The sequence below is a fragment of the Amblyomma maculatum genome, chromosome 2 (assembly GCF_055883805.1).
Source record: "Amblyomma maculatum isolate TAMU_Amacu chromosome 2, ASM5588380v1, whole genome shotgun sequence".
Taxonomy (NCBI): Eukaryota; Metazoa; Arthropoda; class Arachnida; order Ixodida; family Ixodidae; genus Amblyomma; species Amblyomma maculatum.
In genome coordinates this window covers 125,846,998-125,870,501 of record NC_139345.1, presented here as the reverse complement: position 1 = coordinate 125,870,501, position 23,504 = coordinate 125,846,998, and the positions used below count along the sequence as shown (strand labels likewise).

Below are 23,504 nucleotides of genomic sequence, written 5' to 3'. Positions count from 1 at the left end.
GTTACAGGCCGAAACATCATAAGAATCCTAAGCTGCATTGCAACAGCAAACAAAGTCTACAAAAGTTGTCCAGTGCCTTTGTGCTGTGGGATATCAGCACACGTTAAAACCATAATGAAATCTTAATTATAATCCAGAGCCGATCACTGGAGTTTCTGTTAGACATATACAACTTTGAAAGATTAAATTGCAAATACTTTAATGCTCAGATGCATGCTCAGACAAATCACAATCCAGAATGAGTGTCTGTGCAGAGCGACAGCAGAGATGGAAATCTTGGCAATACAGCAAAAACTGATCAAGGGCTAGAAGCCTCAGCCTACTGGCTAATATTCTGATAAAATTATATGTTGAATCCGAGGCAGTCCAGCTTTTGAAATACAGGCTGGTGGACTTGAGGCTTTAGTAACCTATCTTTGTTTGGTTCATGCTGTCAAGGTGAGGTCAGTGAAACGGATGGTTCGAAATAGCTGTGGCATGCTCTTTGAGTTTAATGATTGGGAGCTGGAGGTTAGCTAACACACAGCAGACATGGAAGGCGTCAGTCGTACATGGAATGAGTTCAATAGGCACTTTGCTGTTCAAGACATTATATATTTGAATCCTTGGAATCATCCTTTCGACATGTATTCTTACTTGAGCAACACTGTAAGTGTCGCTAACCTCTTCTGGCATGAATTAGAGCCGTGGAGAAATGGGAGTCCAACAAGCACAACGTTCTGATTCCTAAGCAGTGTTCTGATGCCTGGGAATTCATTTCTATGCAATAACTGTACACATAGATTGAACAAGGTCTATAAGACCAGAATCAACTGTTATGTGTGCATCCGATAGCCTACTACCAAAATCTTTCGAGAAAAAAACACATCATCCCTCCTGGTGTTATGCGAACCAAAAACCTAATTGTGTACGCCCCTTTGTAATTCGAATATAGGACTCGTTCCTGCCGTACTGTTGGTGGCTGTCCAGTACGTATCTCTGTGAAATCAATAATCGTCGTGCATACAGGATAATTCACCTTGAAACTGTCAGGCATTGTGGCCTCTATCACTATTCAGAATGGGAAGGGGGCGCAAAATTCATTTCTTGGTTGCCACAGAGAGTGTGTTTAAAACATTTTTGAAATGTCGTGATGCAGACGTTTCGTTTGTAGAGAACAAAATATCCAGTTATGAGTAGCTGATACCAAGATTCAACTTCATGAGAAACAAATGAAGGCTATTTTGAGTAGTGACATCACATATTCTTTCTGACGAAACTGGCAAGAAGTAATGGAAAGACTATGATGCTGACACTCCAAAGGTCTGACAATGCATTTGCTGAGCTATCTATGTTGTCTTAGCCAGAAAAATACCTAGATTTGTGGTCAGGTCCACTGTGCTTGCTACTAACATCTGGCTGGTGCTGTACGCTGCTGTCACATGTCTCAAAATGCGTTACTTGAGTTGATGCACCTAATCCGTTGATGCGTCCCATTAGCACTGCAAAATTCTTGCTTGACTTGTGTCTTCAGTTTCGATTTGCTGTGTAGAATTGCATTATTAAGTAGTAAATATAGGCTAGGTAATAATGCGAATTTCATTTTCTCTAGCCATAATGTACAAGATTATCAACAATAAACAAACATCTCTGAACGGGCCATCCAGAAAGTTGCTGTAAGATTTTGTGGGCTAAGTGTTACAGTGAAAAGCAAGGAAAAAGAAATGAGCCATAATATTATGATGCTGCTAACTTGTTGTGTATGCTTCACAGGGAGGCGTAGAAGAGCATGATATAATACTAAAGCTTACTTAATTTCTTTATTTTTTATTTAAGAAAATAAATGACTTTATTTTTTTATAAGGGTGGAAACGTTGGCAAGTTGGTGGGGACTCATATTCAAGCCGCACGAAAAACAAGGGCAAAGTGAGCGAGGAGACATTACACAGACATCAGCTTAAGTAATACTTTTCTGTACAACCGCTCTACAATCTAACCAGATTACGAAATATTTAGAAGATAACCATAGATTTCACTGATAGTGTGAAGCTCAGCAACAACAGTTCACAGCAGATCCAATCGCTCCAATGATGCCCCCTCATAGAACTCATCTGGACAAGTTGCTAGATCAATTGTGGCAAGGCTGCAGGTGCCATTGGCTGCTGCTACCTGAGCTGTGCGTGCAAAAGTTGATCCGAGTTCAGCAGGTAATGCAGCGGCAACAGGTGATGGAGTGGCAATGGGTGATGAAACGGCAGAAGAAGGGGCAGATGTCGACGCAGAGTGCCGCTATTTCCACCTGCAGATTTAACAGAAGCTCTAATGTCACTAAATCTTACTTGGAAGCGCAGATTGCTTTTGTTTTGGTACACGTATACATTCACTCTCAAAAGGAACGATTCGCAGCACCAACAAAAAGACACTCACGAATAGACATAAAGGACAGGCGCTGACTCCAACTTCATTTTCTAAACGACACAAATTGAAACTTCTTCAAAAGGTAATGTTCCGACACCGTCGGCACCGTCCTTATTTAAACGAAATTCAGAAGATGACTTTCTTCATTAAATAATGATACTGTGGTGTCACTGATGAAATCCGATCCCAGCCTTTTTATATGAAAGGTTTCGAGCAACTCACGAACAAGAGTGTCCTTGCTCCTGCTTAAAATCTTAATTTCTGGAAACTTTGGTTCACACTGGCTTGAAATCGCACGATTGGCAATGAGCGGGTAGATGTAAATTAGGACTGCTTTTCAGGGAACGGTATGCTCTGCAGCCCGTTAGGCTGAAGAATGTAGAGACTGAAACTAACAAGTGCGGGAGAGCGGAAAATCGAGCTCTTCCATCAATCAATCAGCCTTTTATCGTCTCTATATTAGAGAAGGAGACAGAATTAAAAGCTTGGAAGCTTGACAGAGGTCCTGCCCCCTTTTTTACACTGGCATTGCATCAGACAAGCGGCAATAAATTCTGCGCTATACATTATACCACAAAAGAAGATAACACACCTTGAAGAAGAAGCAAAAAGTACTAACACAAAAGTACACGCAGCGGCATTACACAAAGTTGTTAGAAAAAATTTCTTAACAGTATTTGAATGCTGGAAAGGGTCAAACATTTCTTTGTTTAAATTATTTAATAGCACTGGCAGTGTGTAAGAGATATATTGTTCTGAGTAATATGCTCTAGGTGTAGGAACTAACCACATTACTTTATTTCTGGTTTGTGGAATATGGGTGTTTTTTGCTAGTTCTGCCAAACTGCCAACGTAATTTTCATTGCTCCGCGAAGCACTTTTGAAGCTCATTAAAAGTCTGTATTGGTATAAAGCGAACACTGGCAGGATTCCATATTACGAAAAACTTCCGATTCCTCGGTAAGTGCTCGATATTCTGCAGGCAAATTGTTTTCTCGAAATATAATTGCTAGATTCGAAATGTAATTGTTAGGATTCCCACAGTAGGCTTATATTTCGAATCTAACAATTGTTAGATAGCGGCGGACTGCAGGTCCGCCGCAGCCACTGTGCCATTCTCGACTGCGAAAGGAAATCTTGTCACTGCTTGTGCGGAAAGGATGTTCATTCCCGCAGCTCACAAGGGAAGCTATAAATTGAATGCCAGTGGCGCGCTTTTGTCAGCGTTTTTTCTAGATCGTTTCCTTTAGGAGCAGCAAAACTCAGCGGCTTTTAGCCCTGCTTGCGATGGCAAGGACTAGAAAACTACGAGGGTGTTCCTGCCTTTGTGCCTTTCAATCGCCGCCGCGTTTTTGGCATCTCTGCCGTCGCCTCTTCAAAAAATATGTATGAAAGTGTACTGGGGAAAATGGACCTCGTGGGGCGCTACCGAGCAAAGAGACCGCTTTGACGTTCTTCTTTATGGCTGTGTTTTCTCTCTCTGCGGACGATCCGGACGGTTATGGCCAAGACCTTCGAATTAAGCCATTCCGGCGCGAGCGCTAAGTTACGACTTTGCACATTCGCCGGTGCGCAAGGTCGCCGAAGATGTTCTTAAAGCAAACGGAAGGGTAATATTACGTGTATTTTTTTCTTGAATGATTAACTGACTGGACAAGATTTCCTGCTGAATTCACATGATTTCGCAAACGCTGGTCGCCGGTCGCGAGAAAAAAAAAAGAATTTACGGTGGAACCTCTAGTGCCAACGGCACCGTCGATAAGGCTGTCCTTCAACTTTTCAGAAAACACCTCACACTGGCGGTCATGTCTTTGTGCTCCTCTCAGGAAAAGTTATGCTACTGGGGAAAATGTATAAACAGGTGACGTGTTTCAAAAAAGAATTGAATGTACCGTACGAGACGAAATATAGTATCATCTTAGCAATTCTGGTGTGCAATGTGAGGACAAGCTATTCATAATCGTTAATCATAAATGACCGGATACAACAAAAAAAAAATGCCAGCACGCAGGAGTGGAAGGAACTTAGGTAGGCAGGAAAGATAAAATAGTGTGTTCACTACTGGAACAGGACAGAAATAGTTGGCGGTGTTTAAGAGATGCTTTGACCTGCAATGTGCGCATTCAGGCGAACGATAGTGATTTAGCTAAAAGCATCTCTATAGTCCTTCTTCTAACCGAAGCCGATATTTTTGTTTATATATAAAGCTGAAAATTACGAGCATACTTATTAAGGCCCTATTAGCAGCTCCTTGTAAGGAAACATGGCTTTAGTGACTGATAGTGTACTGTTATCGGAGACAGTAAAAAAATAAATCACGGAAATATGAAACCAAACTGAGTGCAAAAACGCTACATCAACACCGAGTACAGTCCCAGCAGGACACCATATTAGGTGTCAGGTATTACGTATCCGTAGTATGCTGAGGTAAGTCATTCGTTTTGCACTAAAATAAAAAGGTTACCCTTGTAAGCTTTCATGCTATGCTTTCACCTCTCTGCAAAACCTCCTACGCCTGACTTTCTTACGCTGGTACTTCTTACATCCTTATACGCTTCCCGAGCCTCGCACAAGCTTTTTGCCCCACGATACCAACTCTAGATCCTATTGTCCAATGCGCAGAGCTACAACGTGGCCTATAAAAATTTTTACTTAAGATTAGAAGCTCATTACCTTAATCAAAATCTTACATGTGTAGATTTAGCATAAACCTAACAAACGCTAGTAGCATTCTTTGTGGGGCCCTGATGACACGTATATTTTATGGGCTATACCCAGAGTTAATATGGTGTTAGAGCAAATGTTGACGTTAAACACCCAATTTGATCCGGAAAGCGCGCATTTTGTGCCTCTTATGAGATGTTTTCAGTAACCAATCAAACCCAATTAAACCGAAACAAATGAATCGTCTAGAGGAGAGCCAGGGAACTAGTAATGATGTGAAAACTAAGCTTGTCTAGCGCTACATAGCTTAGCGAGAAAGACGGTGGTCAGACAAGCACCTGCAGTATTTTTTTCTTCTTGGTGACTCCAAAGGTTAAATGCGTCTACATGGACATACAGTCAATCGGTTAAACTCTGCAAGAAGTGTCTAATTTAAAAATAAAGTGGGTCATACCAAAATGCAATGCGTCATTCAGCAAAGTGAAAACAACGTGCTTATGGTATACAGCATGGGTAAGTAGCGGGATATGTAATTTCCGTATAGCCAGATTTACATTTCTTCTCTTCATTCCAAATCCCTTTTATCGAAGCTTTTTTTATTGCTCCCCTGAAGTCATCAGTGGAGAGTTTGTCATCACTGGGATGAAGCGACCCTCATTACGTCACCACGGCACACTCTTTCTTCATCTCGATGTCATCTTCTCTCCTAATGTATAGAAATGTCGGTAAATAAAATTTTCAGTGAATCGGGGCAAGGGGTGATAAAACATTTGTCTGCCCAAATTATTTCTTTAATGGGGTTTCAGTTTTAGCACTTTTCAAGAACCTCCGACAATGCATCTGACGAAAACAAATAATTGAATCGGAAACTGTCAACAAAAATATTATTTAGGAATTCATACTTACAAAGCTTCTGAGTCAATGACAGATCTTTAGATAAATATCTGAAAAGAATAGTAGAGGCGAAGTCTATCTCGCCATATACAGTGACTTCAAGATCTTTAGCAAATTATGTATGGCTTTGCTATGCCTGTACAATACTTTATCCTTTTTAAAAATAAGTTCCCCTTCTCTCTGGGAAGTTTGCTCTCAAATTTTATCAAAGGCGCATAAATAATACGTCATGACCAAAACAAACTATCCTGCATTCAAACTGTGATTGCTCTTCTCTTCCACTTCTGGCTCGGCCTCAGGTATTATTTTCTTGCTTCCGGTTCACCCGGGTTCTTCCATTCGAGATAAACCTTCTTAGGAGTCGTGCGCTGTATCAGAGCATACATTATTTCGCTTTTTTACACCTCACTTCCTTATTTTTCAAGGCATTTTGCGTGCCATGAGCCTTTCAGAACATAACATGCTTCACGAAAAAGCCTCTTCTCGGTCGTCCTTCATCAGCCCCAGAAAACAAGGCCAAACGACGCTGTGGTTCTTCTCAAGGCGGTAACAAAAGAATATCATTGTTCTACATATGAAAAGCATAGACCTAGGCGAGACGAGCACACCAGATTTTGAGAACACCAGCATGCCATGGTCAGCCGGTGAGCTTTAGCCCACTCGAAGCTGGTTCTTTATAACCTCAGTCGCTTATGTTGAAAGCAAGATCGAACGGAAAAAGCCTTTTGTGAAACTTTTTTCGTAGCGTCCGAAGACGTTTATGGGCGGTCGATTGTCGTAGTCTCCCTCTTGTGTTCTCGAAAAACAAAAGCTTTTATTTATTTTTATTTATTCATATACCCTCAGGGCCCGAAGGCATTAAAGAGGGGAGTTGGAAAGATACATTGGTACAGGGTACAGTGCAGCATAAAACAACATAGGAGAAACAATAACACGGCGAAAAGTGATAAAAAAAAAAGAGGATTGGCGCAAAAAAAAAGCGGAAAAGCAGTTGAGACCAAAAAAAAAAAACATTTCCGACAGTCAACAATGTCACCGAAAACGAACAAAAACAATTGGCTACCATCTATAAATATAGATTACGTATCGATTAAATATAGATTACGAGCAGCCCACCGTCAGGGCAGACAAAATGGTTGTATTGTGACGCATGTGTAAATGGCGCTACAAGAATATTGCTGGTTACTTTTTATTTTCGGACGCTCTTTGGTTACTGCTTTGACATTTCTATGTCTATTGTTTATTTTCCGTAATGTAAAATACTCTTTCTAAACAATATAAATGTATGCTTTGATTTTATTTCACCTTTAGAATCTTTGCATAAGTATAATTTCTTAACATTGGCCGGCTCGTAAGGTATGGTTAGCACCACAATACAACGCTCAAAAGCGTTACTGTTTCCTCTACCCTAATCTATCAATGGCCCACTTTCCTTCATATATAACTTTGCGCTTCTGCCTGATGCTGAAATGTGTACAACCAACGAGGTATACTTACCTGCATTACATTAATGTTGCCCGGAGAGTGGTAATTGAAAGAAACACATTGTTGCTTAAGTGCAACAGCAAGCCTTGTACATATATGCACCTGGAACCCTTATTAACTACTTAGTAATGCGAGACCGTAAAGCGGCACTGCCCATTTGCTTGATGCAGTGTCCGTTATTTACAAATGTATGTACCCAAGGCCTTATATGGAGACTACTCATGCCACTTGATTGGCTAGTTCCTAAATTTTAAACTACTTCGTGCCGTACTTGTGAGCAGTAACAACAACACGTGAACACGCATTTCACTGGAAGTTGTTGAACCCTTCAGTAATATACCAATTTTAAGTTTTTCTTCTACAGCAAACCTGAATATAAAGTGGTAAGTGCAGCAGTTTTGGTATGGTTTTTATAGACGATAGAATGTCAACAAAATGACTTTCATGTGTTTCTCCTTCTTGTAACTGAGCCACTGATTATCGCGACAAATAAATTAGGCCTAGGTGCAAACTTGTTTCCGAATAAATATTGTGAACACCAAAGGGCATTCGAATCAAAGCAAAAACATCGCCACAACCATCACCTGCAACATCATGCATATCTATATAATGGCAAATTTGTTACAAGACTAATTAATGTCTTTAATTTGCCGCATTGCCACTGCTAAGCCCACTGATGCTTTATACTGGGACCGTGAAAGGCGTCTTTTCATGCTACGAAGGCGAAAATATGTTGCTGATTACTTCCTATTGTCTAATCCAGTGTACTGCAGCAATTTAGCAGTAAAGTATGACATATATTTATTACAATGGAGAATTTAAACTAAATGAGGTATAAAAATAAACCTTAAGGTAAAAGTCAAATTTAAAATATATAGGCACTCTCTTTGGCCTGCCAACATGAGATTTATATAAATAGATACATGCATGTATAAAAAAACATAAACCATGTTTTTCGTTTTTACAACCATTTTTATCATAACCACTTACGCATTTATTTTTTCGTGCTGTCATTCCTCTCCGCAATACCAACATATTTCCTCTTGAATAGATTATGGGCTGGCTGTCCTGAATCTTTGTCTTGGGGGGGATTTCGCTACATAATGCCGCAACGTCTCAGGAATAGGACCATTTCAACGCGGGAACAGCGAAGCGAAATGACATCTCTAACCGCAAGCGTTCCAATGCAGAATACAGTTGCACGGTGACGCCATTTCTGGAGCTTGTGTGCTATAGGTGCGCTGTTGTCGAGGCCCCGTGAAAAAATAAAATGCGGCATTCACGCCTTGCCGCACAGCCAGGTTGGTCAACCAACTCGACGGCACGTTTTGTGCCGAGCATATGCTAAAGTAAAAACTATACGTTTTGTGAAATATAGCGTTCCTGTTTTCGCATGATGTGGCGTATTTGGGGAACTTACGAAGCTTTGCGCATATTCCGGAAATATTAGTACTCACAGTTACATCTCAGAACGCTTGCGTGGGACAGCGGAGAAAAATAAGCAGGGGAAACTTCAGTGCGCTACAGCCAGCTTTTAAACAAGGAAGCTTCTCAGAAAAGCCTTTATCACAACATTCATCAGTATGCTGGCCCATAAAATAGCATATCTGGGGCAAGCCAGCAAGCACGGAAGAATTCTAGCCACTTTCTGCTTGAGTTTAAGCAGACGTATAAATGATTAAACTACGCGCTTCCTATGTTTATTTTTGTCGCCAGCAAAACCACATTTGATAGAATTAGTCTCAAATTGAATTGGCAGCTGGAGTTACTATCTCGAAGCTAGACGCAGCATATTAGTACACCACAGTAGAGGGATTCAGAATATTGGGGACCATTAAGGGCTCTGTAATGTACACAGAGCCTATGGAATTTTTTTTCTTTTGCACTTTGCTTCCATTGAAATGCGACCGCTGCGGCTGAGTTCCAAGCCGACACGTCACGAAAAGTTGTGGCCAACCAAGCCGATAATCCAATACCGAGTGTCAGTTGGCGACATATCAGGCTCATATCATGTCTTAATTTCATTATATTCAAATGAATTGACATACTTTGTCTCTCGATGCATTAAATGTTCGTAGTTAACGCGTCTTTTATTAACCTATATAGCTCCCTGTGCCAACTTTTCTACCTGTGCAGTTGTTTTTCCATCAGCGAATAGGAACCTACCTCTAGTGATAATCATCTTAAGATTCAAGTTTTGTTTTTCTAAATCTGGTATGGGGTTTTGTAGTTTTGTGATCGGATTCTGAATAACAACTCAAATTCTCTCCACTCTAAAGTGTTTCCTACTTTTCTCACAGTATCTCGAGAGCTCATGACGAAATAAAAAAGAAGTAAGCCCTATAATTTTTTGCGTCGGTTTATACACCAAGACAAGAGCGCACAGTGCGTGTTTATAGCACAATCGGCATCATAACAACCGTGCCCACAGCCCTTTTCTCACTTGGTGTCTCGAAGAAAACACTTCCGCTGGTGAGAACAATGTCTACTTTTCCTTTCCAGCAGTATTGACGTGCGGCCGGATCGACCTTGTAGAATCAGGGCTTTGTTCTCTCGGGTCTAAATTTCCCGATTTGCGACGGTGAGACCTCGTTATGTAAATGACGTCTTGCCCGCCGGCTACCGGGAGGCATGAGGAGGTTCAGAGAGGAAACATCGGGGCTTTGGATCTCACAGGTGGAAGTACAGCCTAACAGAAAAACACGCGAAAGGAAGACAGCAGGACACGATTATAAGCCAGTATACATTAAAGAGGGATGGATGCCCCGCCGATAATTGCTTACTTTAAGCAGGCATCAGAAACTCTAGGCACGTTCCAGTTTTCAGGACCTATAACGAAGGGGAGGCGCAATAATATTACTCACTCTCGTAGTACTCCTCTGAATAATGATTTTAGTTGTGCATTTCTGAAATATCTTCTGTGATTTAGTATAGGCTTCCGTCGTTTTGCGTTTTCTATGATAACTTTTAAAATCGAGTCTGCACCTCAAACTGGTAAAAATTAATAAGATCACGCAGACGCACATAGATGGCAATTAGGTTTCGATATCTTGCAATAACGTAAGGGAGTTTTGATGAGTTCAGCAAAGCGACAAAGCTGATTTTGTTCATCCGAAAAAACGTTCACTGCATCGCGGCCGTGGCGCGCGATTACGCTATATATCATGAAATGTTTTATATTACGCAGGCTTTCATTGAAGCAGAGGAAAAAGTAGAACTGGGGAATTTAAAGCCTCACGTCTACCTCAATTTTTTGCAAGTAAAATATTTAGTATTTGTACCCCTGCAAATGCTATTCAGTCCATGAAGGTGATATTGAACCTCATAGCTGAATAAATAATATAATTAGGCGGAAAACAAAAACCGCCTGTGTGTTGTCGTTGCGAGTGATGAGAGGGTTAGAAGTTACGAATGTCACGAGACTTAAAATTAACTGCGAAGCGCATTTGCGCAACCGACTTCCCACTTTCAAACGTTGTTGGGTATTGCCGAAATTTATTTACAACTGTAAGGTACTCTGTGAAGTTCTGAGGATACATTTACGCCACTGATGATGTCATACATGTTATCCGTGACTTGACAGCATACGCGCTGAAAGTCTGGAGCCTATGCCCGTCGGCCTTGTGGCCCTTTAATAATTTAATGCCTGCACGTTTTAAAATGTTTGTATTGGAACTGTTACACGAAATTGTGTCACCTTATAGCAGTTCGAATACAGAAAATTTAAACGCATAGGAAACGGCACACGTACAGCAGCCTAAATTGACAGAGAGAGAGAGAAGCAGAGAGAGAAAAAGTGTTCTGCCACTTCTAATTTTTGTGCCGAAATCTGCGGGACAGTGTTGTTCAGCAGCGTGTTCTCTGCATGCATAGCGATATACACGGAAGCGCACAATGGAGAAAGGACTCCCTACGCGAGTTTAAACGTGCCACCTCACCCGTCGTAATGCCTATCCAAAATTTGAAAGAACAACGTCACTACGTTTAGGAAAGACTGATGTTCTAAGTTCATTTTTTTCAGTAATTTGGTCGCCTTCGCTGATCATTTATTATATAAATTGAGAATCACCTGAATGCTACCGCTGGAACTCGCATGTGTAGTTTTCAAATGCAGTGCAAAGCAAGCTGGATGCAGGTCGTAATTCTACGTTGCCCCCCACTGGCAATTTCTTGGTCATCACTGCAAATTCTAGACCTTCCGGTGCCTGATTGTGTTGCTTTATTAACAGATTGCAGTAGGGCAAACAAAAAAATGTTCGAAAGCTCCAGCATCTTATATCTGAATGCCTTGAAAGGCAACTCCGGAGAATTTCAAAATGTACTGAATTTATTGATTGATTTATATTGCTGAAGGCTTGGTCAAGGCCGTACGCGATTAAATTTTTTTGCAATATGCAATAATTTTAAATAAGCAAAACACTGAATCAAAATTGAAACTCGTGGGTGGGGCTCGAAGAGCACTGCATTGCGTGACGTCTCATGATGACGACATAAGCGTGCAGCCACGCCGTACGCACACGCTGCCGTTCTGCTGAGGTGTGCAAACGTCAATCGCTGTTCCGAACGGCACCATGGGAAGGATATTATGTGACGTCGGTGAGTCGTCCTCGATATAATCGGACAGGGACAGCTAGGGTGTAGTGATTCAATAGCAATTTAAAAAAAAGCAACATTTGGCATGCATGGCCAATGAGTGTATAACGAGCGAGCGAAATTATTGCCGTTAACCATTAATACTTTGGAATCGTATTTACGCCCTTACAAAACCGATTCAAATATCAGGCATATATGAAGGCAACCGTTCGTTAATACAATTTCTCATTTCTTTCTCTCGGTATGGACCCTAAATTCGCCTCGCTACGAGTGAGATTATTGTCTACAGAGCAATACCCATTCTACATGAATTATTGAATGTCATTCCCACAGATTGACTTTTGTTAATTTTAATGTTTTTCTGAGCGCTGCTATACAACTAAAACTAATACATTTTGCGTTAATGGCATGGATAAAAATTGAGCAGAGACAATCTTTTATAGGCCTTGAATATGTTACGAAAACGATTGCGCCTTTAGCGAAAGCAGTTTTCAAATTCTTGTTGACGTCTTAAATGCCATACGTAACCAACCTGCTGATCACGACGATCCATTACGAAACTAAGTGGCGGTGTCGACGTTTGTTTTCGGAAGGATACGGAAGGTTCGCCGAGCCTGTATGCAAAATTTTAAAGCGCGCGGGCTGGCTATGCAGTTTCATCTACGTGTGCTTCGCGCACAAAATCAAGCTTTAAGGTCACAGGCATTGCCAACAGTGTGGCGACCGACGGGTACAACCTTCGAGAGTACGCACCCGAAGGCGCCGCATCTAGCCCCTTTCCGTCCTCTCAGGACCGTTTTCTCGGCGTAATAAATGCTAAGCTCTACACCAAAATATGGCCGACCGCAGCCGCATCAAGAAAGTAGATGACAAATTCTCAACACTTACCGCGTTGAATGCAGCGAGCTTACTTTAACGGTGCTGCCCGCGAGATCGGGGGATAATTAACGGCGCTTTGGCCGTGCGCTGTGCCCTAGTTGCCCTAGTCGGCCTAAACTGCTTCACACTGATGCTGCAGTGGAGGGCGCTTCGAAATTGATCAGCGCAACATAGCAAGTGGTCTGTTCATGTAACAGCCTCACTGTAAGGCTGGCTGTCTGAGAGTAAAAGAAAGATGTAATTTCGGCAACGCTATAGCAGCGAATTTAGAGTACGGGAGGTGCAAGCAGAATTTCGCTTTTGTCGCAGTTATCCCCAGAACCTGGTTGCAGATAACTGACCCGCAGTAAGGATTTGTTTTACAATAATTTGTCCAGTAGCGTAATATTTACGAGATCGACAGATTTTAACATGCTTTTTTTCTGACGGTGGCTCGCAAACAGTACTCCGTGCGGGCAACGGCGGTTTAGCTTATGTCATGTGTAGAAAGGTCGTCGACACAGCGTCCGATTTCAATCATCGTCTAGTACTCGCGAGGAGAAGCTCTTCTATCAAAACTATCCTGTGTTCGAAGCAGGACTGCGTGAAATATTTCGAGTATACATGCGTTCTCAGCTCTTGAAGGGGCGCCTGTTCGCACGATCCAATTTGTCGCAAAGCTTCCTTTTTTCTTGGGAAATGGGTGATAATTCAGCGTGTTGTTTTTCGTAGAATAGCTCGTGCAGCCAGTAACACAACGCTAGCTACCATCCATCGCTGGAAAGGAATGCAATAAAGTGTAAGCTGAATCTTCAAGACAGTCATTCCAAGATCTATGCCTTTTGCAAGCAAGCTGTCGGCCGTGCCTGCATCATGCCAGGCTGTTTCTTAGTAGTGCCGCCGTCGCCCTGTTCCGTGCCAGTAGCACCACATACGATCGTACAGGCGACGCCACATCGTACGAGCCTCGCCCAGTAGGGCCGTTGCGTTGTCACTGTCATCTGCTTGAAAACCCCTGCATAACTACGACATCATCGACACAGTGTTGGCAGTAAAATTTTTAAATTTCCTGCCTAGCAGCGCGAATCGCGGGTACCGGAAACTGAAGCATTCTCAGCTGTGCTTTTTGGAACGCGTAATGTTGACGTTGAGAAAAACGCCTCATACAGATGTCACTTATATCTGTGAGCATAGAAAAATTGCCGGAGATGATCTTTATGCCCCTGAACTGAAACGGCGGAAAGAAAGAGATAGCGAGGCTCAGGAAGTGCAAAAGCGAAAGGGAGAAAGGACAGAGAAAGTTAAAATAAAATGTAGGTATAGTATTCTATATTACTATTCGCAATAAGTTTTTGGAGGCCCGCCCACAAATGTCTTCGTCCATTGCAATACTCGGCACTGCGGGCGGGCCTCCACAATGGTCGCTGCGCCGGCATTAGTAAGTCCCCGCTGTTATCATTTTCTCGCTCCCTCCACGGCTATGGTCGTGACTCGTGACCTAACGGCTCGTCGTGACTTAACGGCTAAGGCGTCCGTCTCAGCGGTGGGAACTGGTTTGTTTGAAACCCATCTCTGTACACCAAGTGTAAGAATGCACAGTCATCAGCACGGCTATCTGGAGAGCTCGAAAAGCCATTTTGGCTGCATTCGTGACGCCTGCCGATATCGTCTGGTTTGAAATTGCCTGCATCTGAACATGCATTGCCACACTGATGGTAATGTCTTCATTTCTGTCGCTACCATGATGCAAATAATACATTCTGCTTGCGCGCAGTTGGCGATAGAGCAATTGCAGCAGTAACACAGTGGGGATCCTATAAAGCCGCGGTGTAATCAAGAGAGAAAGGACCATAACTCAGAGACTGTATGAAAAAGTGTGCTCTACCCTCGAGAGTGGCTTTGTGCAAACAAGCTAGAATTCTGCTTTTTAACTTTCACGGCGCAAGCAACCGTCACCTGTCTCTGAAAAACGTGCGTTTACCAGGAAGGAACTACGGGAGGATTAACGCTTCAGTCGTTTCGTTGCTGCAGTTCAAACACAGCAACTTCCTGACGGCACTCGCAGTAGCATCCGAACTGACATCCCTTACGGCGATTTCATCAGTCGGATACAAGGGCGCAACTAGCACCTCTAAAAACGACTTACGCTCGATATTCGAATCCAGATGATAGCTGTTGTAAACTTTATGCTCGATATTCGGATCAAGATGATAGCTGTTGTAACCGAGATTGACTTATATGGGATACACTGTTCCGCATAATTTATTTTCTATAAAGTGTTCTCTAAGGAACTAGAACACCGTATAAACTGCTTTGATCTCAAAAATTGAAAAGAAAATTCACTCTACTTCAAATTCTAGAGAATGGGAGTACCAGCAGATACTAAACGCACGTGCACAAGAGACATTAAACACGGGCAGCGCTATAGACTATGCATTATGAAATACATATGAAGGGAACGACGAAATCCGCACTTACAGACTAGCTGGAAAAGAAGGGAAAAAACAGGGGATGTCCCTTCTTTTCTGTTCCGTCTCTAAGCACTGTTTTCTTCGTTCTCTGCAACATGAACCAACCAGCCCGTGTCAGCCCTCCAACAAAATATGTAATTGCTACATAACCGCGATGTCTTGATAATGTATCTTCTTTTGTACGCGTATTTTGTATCTGCTGGTACGCTAGCTTTGGTACCATATCAACGTGCACCACCTGTCCCATGAGCTTGGTCTATTGCGGCTCATGTTTACGCGCGGCCTCTGCGTAAACAGTTGCGAGGGCTAAAATATAATTCACCTTTAAAAATCTTCCTGCAGATAACCGTTCAAAAACTTGCTAGGATCCTTAATATGAACGCAAGGAAGATAAATATGCCTCATCACAATGCTGCCTAAGGATGCAAGTTACATCATTATAAACACGCATCTAAACAACATTGCATACCCTAAATTCTTAGCATCTTAATCCCTAGCCGAGCATTATATCCGCACTGGTGTCCAGGTATTTAGCGCTACAGTCAGCATGAGCATCACGGAGTAAGAAGGAGCTCCATCCTGTCGTACCAGAACTTAAGAAGCAAAGCAATAGCGCGGTGAGTGCGAACGCAAAGAGTAAATTAAATATGAAGGAGCCTTTTTATTCTGGTCGAGATATTTTCTGGCTAGGCGTTCTCTCTAAGGCAAAGTTTAAAATCTGCAGTCTTACTCTTCTAACCATGTGATGTAGCCCTGAGATAAAGAACGGTGGCTTTGTGTTGCTTGCTCTTTTTTTTCTACATTATTGCAACAGTAATTTATAATTGGAAATTCGTAGCTTGGGCTGTTAGCGTCAGGGTTAAGGCGTGCGTAGCTACAACAGGGCACTCATTTGAATATACCTCAATTTGGGTCAGGAGGCACCCCAGGGCTTGTTCGCACTTTTTTTATCTTATCCTGCGAGAGCGAGAGAAAATGCCTGAAACATCGGATTTTTTTTTAAATTAAGATAAATATACGAATATATGAACATACTTCGATTTTGGAAATGCTCTATATTGCATGGGATTTTCTTTATCTTTCTCGGCTAATCTTAGTCTCCTGGTAAATTTCTGGGAAAACCTCTTGAGCGTTTTAGGTAACGAAAACGAGTAGTTGGAGGGGTTTCCTGTGCCGTTTCAATAGTGTGCATCATTTTTAGGTTTTGTTTCTACCAACAAGATCTGTCTTCACATGAAAGGATGCCGCTTCACTCTAGAGTTTTAACTAAGCGCTGACAGGCCCGGGACATTCGATGACGTATGATGTCGGACAAAATGATCAGCACTTTTTTGATTTGCACTATTTTAGAATGACACAAACAATTCTGATGAAAGAGTGGAAAAGCCTAGGGTTTATATATGCACGCCCCAATACACAAGGTTCCTTTCGAATCATAGACCACGGTGAGCAGCATTTAAGGCCAGGCTCAGGAGTGCTCTACGACACAGTCGAGCGTGGCTTTGGATAGCAAACTAGTAAACAATTTACTGAAAGGAAAAATAAAAAAAGAAGATTGGATGCAATCAATCTTATCTATGAAAAGGAACTGCGGCATCATCTTATTGCACTTGGCATTATGTTCAAATTACGATCCTGTTTTATTTGAGTTGCACTGCAATCCTAACTCTCTTCTATTTCCGCCGCCAATTGGCCCGCCTCTGTTCTCTGCTCAGCTCTTCGTGGCTCACTCGATGAAACCATACCATCACTCCGCCATCAGACGACTGAATACCAGGACGACACTTCGCCCAATTGACCATGCGGAGTCACGGGACTTGTGCGCTGGTCAAGTACCTTTACAGTACGTGTTTGTGTGTCTGTCGGAGGGGGGGGGGGAGAGGGAGCATGGGTTTTCGCGTTTTGGTTCAGCATCGCACGTTGCTCTACGCCATTATCTGTCGTTTTCTTTTTCTTTTTTTTTTCGCTTTCCGGAACCCTGTAATGGTCTTGAAATTGTAGACGAAAGGGCCTTTTCAAAATTTCTACAAAAACAATGCTGCGCCAGGAGGTCTTGAAACATTTGAATACACTACAATGCAGACTTTGATGGAAACTTAAGTCTGTACGGGGCGACATTCTCGGATGTCTTTCAAATGGGTTGGGCCTGCCCATTATATCACCACCGTTCCAAATCCTTCATCACCCAACGTTCTAAGGAAGCCTGGGGAGCGGCACAGGTCCGCTGCCATGACCTACGGCCCCAACGGACCTTGGTCGAGGATGCTAGCGGCGTTAGAATCCATTTCGGCTCCAGAATAGGGCTCTCCCGAGATTTAGAACACCTGGCCAGTCAATACGGCGCAGGACCTCTTTGCACAAAATAATAAATGTTTGCTTTTTTTCCTCCATTTCTATTTCTCAGCGTACATTAAGAATAATGATAATATTATAATTTTATTTTATTCCTGGAGTCGCTCTAGGGCCAATATCGTATGGTTGTTGCGATTTATTATTGTTATTATTTCATGTTTTGCATTTTTATGTATGTTACGAAGTTTGCATGTGAATGTTCTTTTATTCTAATTTGTGCTGCAATACCAGGAATGTATGGTTGTTCCTGCGCGGATTAAATTAAAGATTGATTGATTTCTCCTTTTTGTATTCCTCATTGCTGAGAAAGAGATTCAGTCTCTTCACAAACCACCTGCCAACCTTTATAGGTTAGCTAGCTAGTTAGTTAGATAGTTATTAGTTTGTTAGTTAGTTCTATTGGGTTTTATGGTATTAAAGTGAAGTGAAGTGAAATAAAATGACCAAGGCTATACTGCGCCAAACACAAGGTTAAAAACTGATGATAGAGGATGATAGCAGTATAGCTTGATTGTTTTAGTTTGCATAAAATGCTGGCATCTTTGAAAAAAAAAAGCGCAGTATCAAGAAGTGCGTGTTCACATAAATGGAGCATGGGGTATAATGTTGTATTTTGTTTGTATATAGTGTGAAATATTTTTTAGAGCTTCTAGTTCTGTATAGGCAATTAAGATGAGAATAACTGTGAGTGAGTTCACCGCACGTTTTGCAGAGTGGTTTGTCTTGTGTTAGTAAGTAATTGCGGGTGAGATGAGTCTGTCCCAAGCGTAAGCAGCATAAAATTACTTCCCTAAATCGTTTCTGATCTCTACTGGACTTGCATTCTGCTACAAAGGCTTTAATGATTGTCATTTATTGCTTACTTGCTCTTTCCATGCAGCCGGCCATTATTGTTTGAATTTTTACATAATAACTTGCCACTGTGGCGTGATGCCACTAAAGGAGTGTGAGGCTTTGTCAAGGTGTCCGTGAGACACCTTTTTCCTTGCGCTTCCAGTGTCATATACACATTGTATGTGATGTGATGCGAATAAACTTCAATTCAATTCAACAATCCCTGTGCGGCATGGTCACTTGTTTTTGTTTTTTTTTTTCACCGAAGCAGGCTTGCGCAGCACATTTATTAGCTGTTTCATTGCCAGCAACGCCAACTTGGCTTGGGACCCAGCAGAATCGAGTGCAATGTTTCTGAGATGTGATTTCAACTATGTTATGGGTGATGTTTCCTAATAAATGATCTTTAGCATTTTTTGGTTGTAGTGCTGTGAGTATGCTCAAAGAATCAGTGTAGATGATGCCAGTATTTATTTTTTATATTACAATTTGCTCTACAACAACACGTACAGTGTGATACTCGGCCGTGACAATTGAGGCGCACTGCGGCAGGCGCAGCAGTTTTTACTTTAGGCTTCAACTACTGCAGTTCCTACCTGTGTCTGTTTTAGAGGCATCTGTGTAAAATTTTTGTAGCCATCACATTGTTCATGGTCTGTGAAAACTTCTTGCAGTATGGGCTCATCTGGTGTTTGTTTTTTGTGTAATTGTGTTATGAGAAGTCACATATAGGCAGGGAAGTTTTACCATGGTGGCAGAGGGTCATTTCTTGATGCACTGATAGGTAGTGTGCCCAGTACTGCCAATTCCTTTCATTTCTCTCTTAAGCGATATATCAACTACCTGATAGAATGTAGTTTGTTGAGAAATGATGTTTTTCCGTGGCTTTTGGTGACAATGGAGCAGCAGAGATGTTTCGGCAGGGAACGAATCCTCAAGGCATATGTGCTCATCAGTGCAGTTCTACGATCCTCTAGAGGTGGTTCATTTCTTTCTGCACAAAGACTGGCTACGAAGATGTTTTGTGTGCCCCAGATGATAGGCGCAGACCATGATTATGAACGTGGTCCAGGCGTTTTAAGTAGGATGGTCTTGCTGAATCGTGTATCATACCTCCAGAGATGATCACAGAGCGATAGACCCGCAATAGGTGCGATCGATCGGACCTCCACTGTTTCCGTGAGTGCATTTTAAAATGTTTAAATCAGGGGTAGTATTGTTTTTTTTTTTTTAGACCGCTTATATTAAGTAAAAAAGTAAGATTTTTTTCAAATTTGACGGCTAAACATTTGTGCTTTTGCTTCACTGGTATTGTGGTTTGATTCAAGTATTGTGTGGGATCTATCTGTAAACCTTGTCTCAGTGAGAACATGACAGCTGAGAAAACAACTTGAGAAAACATGAGAAAACAAAATCCATTCTTCTCTGCCCACGCAGCGTGTTTATTTAATGTCATTTGTTTTTGTCTTTCACAGGTTGGAAGAGGTGCATGTTATTATGCAGGTCGTCAACGTAAACGGAATACGGTATGTGCTTAGAGATTACCTTTGCTAGAAAATTCATTTTTACTACAGTGCTGGGCTCAGAATGCACCTATGTGATACCCCGTTCTCTAGATTGAATGTCGTAGAAAAAGCTGTGCCTAGACCGACTCGGACCGTGCGGGCAACCAAAAACTCGCTCAAGCAATTGATCCTCCTCCCGCGGATACCTATGTCTGCTAGGTCGCTGAGACTACCGAACCTCCACGTCACGTCGTAGGCATTCTGCATGTCAAAGAACACCCCTATGCAGTGCTGCTTGTGAATGAACACTTACCGGGTTGTAGTTTGGATTGGTGGTTGAGCATGCTTTCTTAAATTCACACTGGTGTCCATACAGAAGTTTCCGGGTTTCTAAAACAAAGCTGAGCCTGATGTTTAATATGGACTCAAAAGATTTTGAATGCAACTGGTGAGCGCTATTGGAACGTTACTGCTAGGAATTGTTAATGGTTTTCCAGGTTTCAAAAAGGTTCTATTATGGCTGTTCTTCATGCTCCGGTAATTTACCAGTCATCAATATGCTGTTAAAAAAGGCTACGAGTGCCTCTGTGGCTGCCTAAGAGACATTGGCAATTATTGCATAGCGCACATGGTCAAGGCCTGGTGCGGCGTTTACTTCCCTGATGATAAAACCTTGTTTTGTTCCTTTATTGTAAAAAGTTAGTTGTAGTCTTCCTGAAAACGTTCTCCAGAGGGAAGTCCATGTTTTGCTGCTATTTGTGTTTTCGGAATATATGCGTTAGATAGATGAACTTGATATTTGTGCAAAATGTTGACCCAACATTTTTGCCTGTTCATCCAGTCATTTCTGTTTGCCGGATGCTGTTAATATTGTAATCGGGAGCGGAGAGTGATCTCAAGTGAATTTCCTGACATGTTGCCACATTTTCTTCGATGGCAGTGAACTGTGATATAGGATACATTATCACGCCATGAGTTTTTCTCAGCAGTTTTCGAATGTAGCGGACCCTGGTCTTAGTCTTCCTTGAAGTTCAATAAATTATCTTAGGCTTTATTTTGTTCTTTTATTCCTTGTGTACATTCCTGTGTCCTGCATACCTTGTATCTTGTTTGTGCAAAGGGTGATGTTTGAGGGGTGGCTAGTGTTGCTGCTGAGATTATGCAAGCTGTAAACTCGTTATTTTCAGATATGATGAGATCCTCTGAATATTCTTCCTCTCGCGCGGCATTCATCACAAAGAGTGGCCAGTCTGCAAAATATACTTTGCAGCGTCCCGGTTTTGTTGCAATGTTATGCTTAGACAACAATAACTTTATAATTGTGGGTGGCTTTTCTTAGGGTCATCAACAGCATCCCAAATAAAATCACTAGATGGTGACATACAGGAAAAATTCAGGCAGCTCATTTTTCTTCACCTGGACAGCAATAAGTCGTTTTCCTATATTCATGAGATATATATTATTGGTGAGCATAAAGTCTTCTCCGTCGTATCCTCTGCTGTCTGTGCGTTCATTTCCCCAAAAGGAGGAGTGCGCATTAAGATCCCCAGCTCTCTCAGATGGCTCCAGTGGCGGTTCAATAATTACTTCTAAATCATGGATGGCAACTGTAAGGTTTGGTAGTAAGTATAAGGAGCAACCTTTTATGGTTTTATTGCTAATTATATTCACTGCAGGAGCTTCTACGTTTTCTTTGATGTTACTTCTTTTTCAGGTATGTCGTTTCGCAATACAATAACGACGTCTCCTGCAATCCTGCTGTCGATCTCGCCGGAAGGTTATTTTCTATTTCTATTATATTTCTGTTGTCTGTTTCATTTCTGGTCGAACTTATACACGACGCCTTTGGTGCATTCAAAAGGGGCTTCTTAATGGCGTGTAGCGCAGCCGTTACGACCGCTACTGTTTGGACGAGCTTCGAGCTTTCGATGCACGGATGAGCATAAATGTGCTAATCTCATCGGAGCAGATAGATACACATCTACCTGATATCGCTGTGCCACATTCTTCATACCATGCGAGAGGAGGTAAAAATACGGGATGACTGCAAATTTCTTCTTCTTCGACCTCTCATGGGGCGGCAACTACGTAGCACAGAGAGGACAATGTCTCAACATACGCCTTCAAGAGCACAGCAACAAGATTCGTAACAGATACAAGAATTCACGCGTCGCCGCCCACTGTCTCACGTGCAAAGGGTGCTCACCTTTGTCCGGATCTACAAGAATATTCTATAGATACTTCGATAAGACAACGCGAGAGGAGGTCGAATCTTTTTACATTACAAAACATCAGGACACGTTTATCAGCAAATCCAACATTTTTCAGCCGACATTGAGGTTGCATATCTAGACCGAAGTTGACAAAGAGGAGGCCTACGTTTCATATCTGCTTTTGTTTTTCGTTTTTTTTTTGCGTTTTTAAACTTTTTCTTCCTTTTTCGGTGATTTCTTTTGTTCAGGTGTTTGAGTAGTCTACCATGGCGAATAAAAAACTTCGTAGAGAGTAGGTAAGAGTGCCTAATATGTCAAACGGCGACTTGTAATTACCACAACTGACTGGAAATTAGTAATTATCTATCTAAAATAACTAGGAATGACTCAACATGACTACGGAACAATCAATATGTCAAACGACGACTTTAATGACCGAAGTGTTTGGAAAGGATAGGAGAGGAAGGGTAGGCTTTGCCAGCTCTCTTTTTGTAAGAGACCCTCAGTTATTTTTTTGTAGTCGAAGACCGCGTGAGACGCCTAGAAGAAAAAAAATATTTAGATTAGCTTGTAGATGCAGGATAATACCAGTGCAGGCGCTAAGACAGTTCCTCCTAGAAAGGCTCGATGCCCCTGGAGCGGTCTCAAACTAAGTATGTGGAAGTATATGCTCAGAATATATGGGGATCAGTTGCGTCGTGCTTAATAGAGTACTCGCAGTTAATCGCATTTCTATATGTCTACGGACCTATTAAGTGTGATATCAAATCAGAGCACTAAGTCGTGTAGACTCTATCATATTTTCTTTCCAGTCCATCCGGTGCAATATCGTTGCCGACAAAACAGCTACACATCCCATGTATGAAAACATTGATGGTGCACTCTCTCCATTATGAACCTAGATACGGCATGATAAGGAAAACTGAATTTATTTTTTTCTTTATTGCGTTGATTGTCCTGAATCAAAATTTTTCTACGGTGAACACAAAGCCAAAGCTGAGGCTTGATCAACGCAAAGCAAAGTGCGTCATCACGCTGGAAGGTACGCGGGGGGCCTGAATTTATCTCCTCGAGGGCGAAATGAGTTCCCAGAAATTTTCCTCGAGGCTCACAAAAGGGCTTCACCAGCTGGGGTGACCAGCGTTGCGTTCGTTTGCTTTCGCTTTGCGTCAGCAGTGAAAACGAATTACCTCTCGACAAGAGCCATTTCCTGGAAGAAAAAAAAAACGATGTTAGCG

At 42.0% G+C, this 23,504-nt stretch overlaps 1 pseudogene; it reads right to left on the bottom strand.

Moving 5' to 3' along the window:
* Positions 1 to 444: 444 nt before the first annotated feature.
* Positions 445 to 23,504, bottom strand: part of LOC146199788 (uncharacterized) — a 58,636-nt pseudogene continuing 35,576 nt past the window's right edge.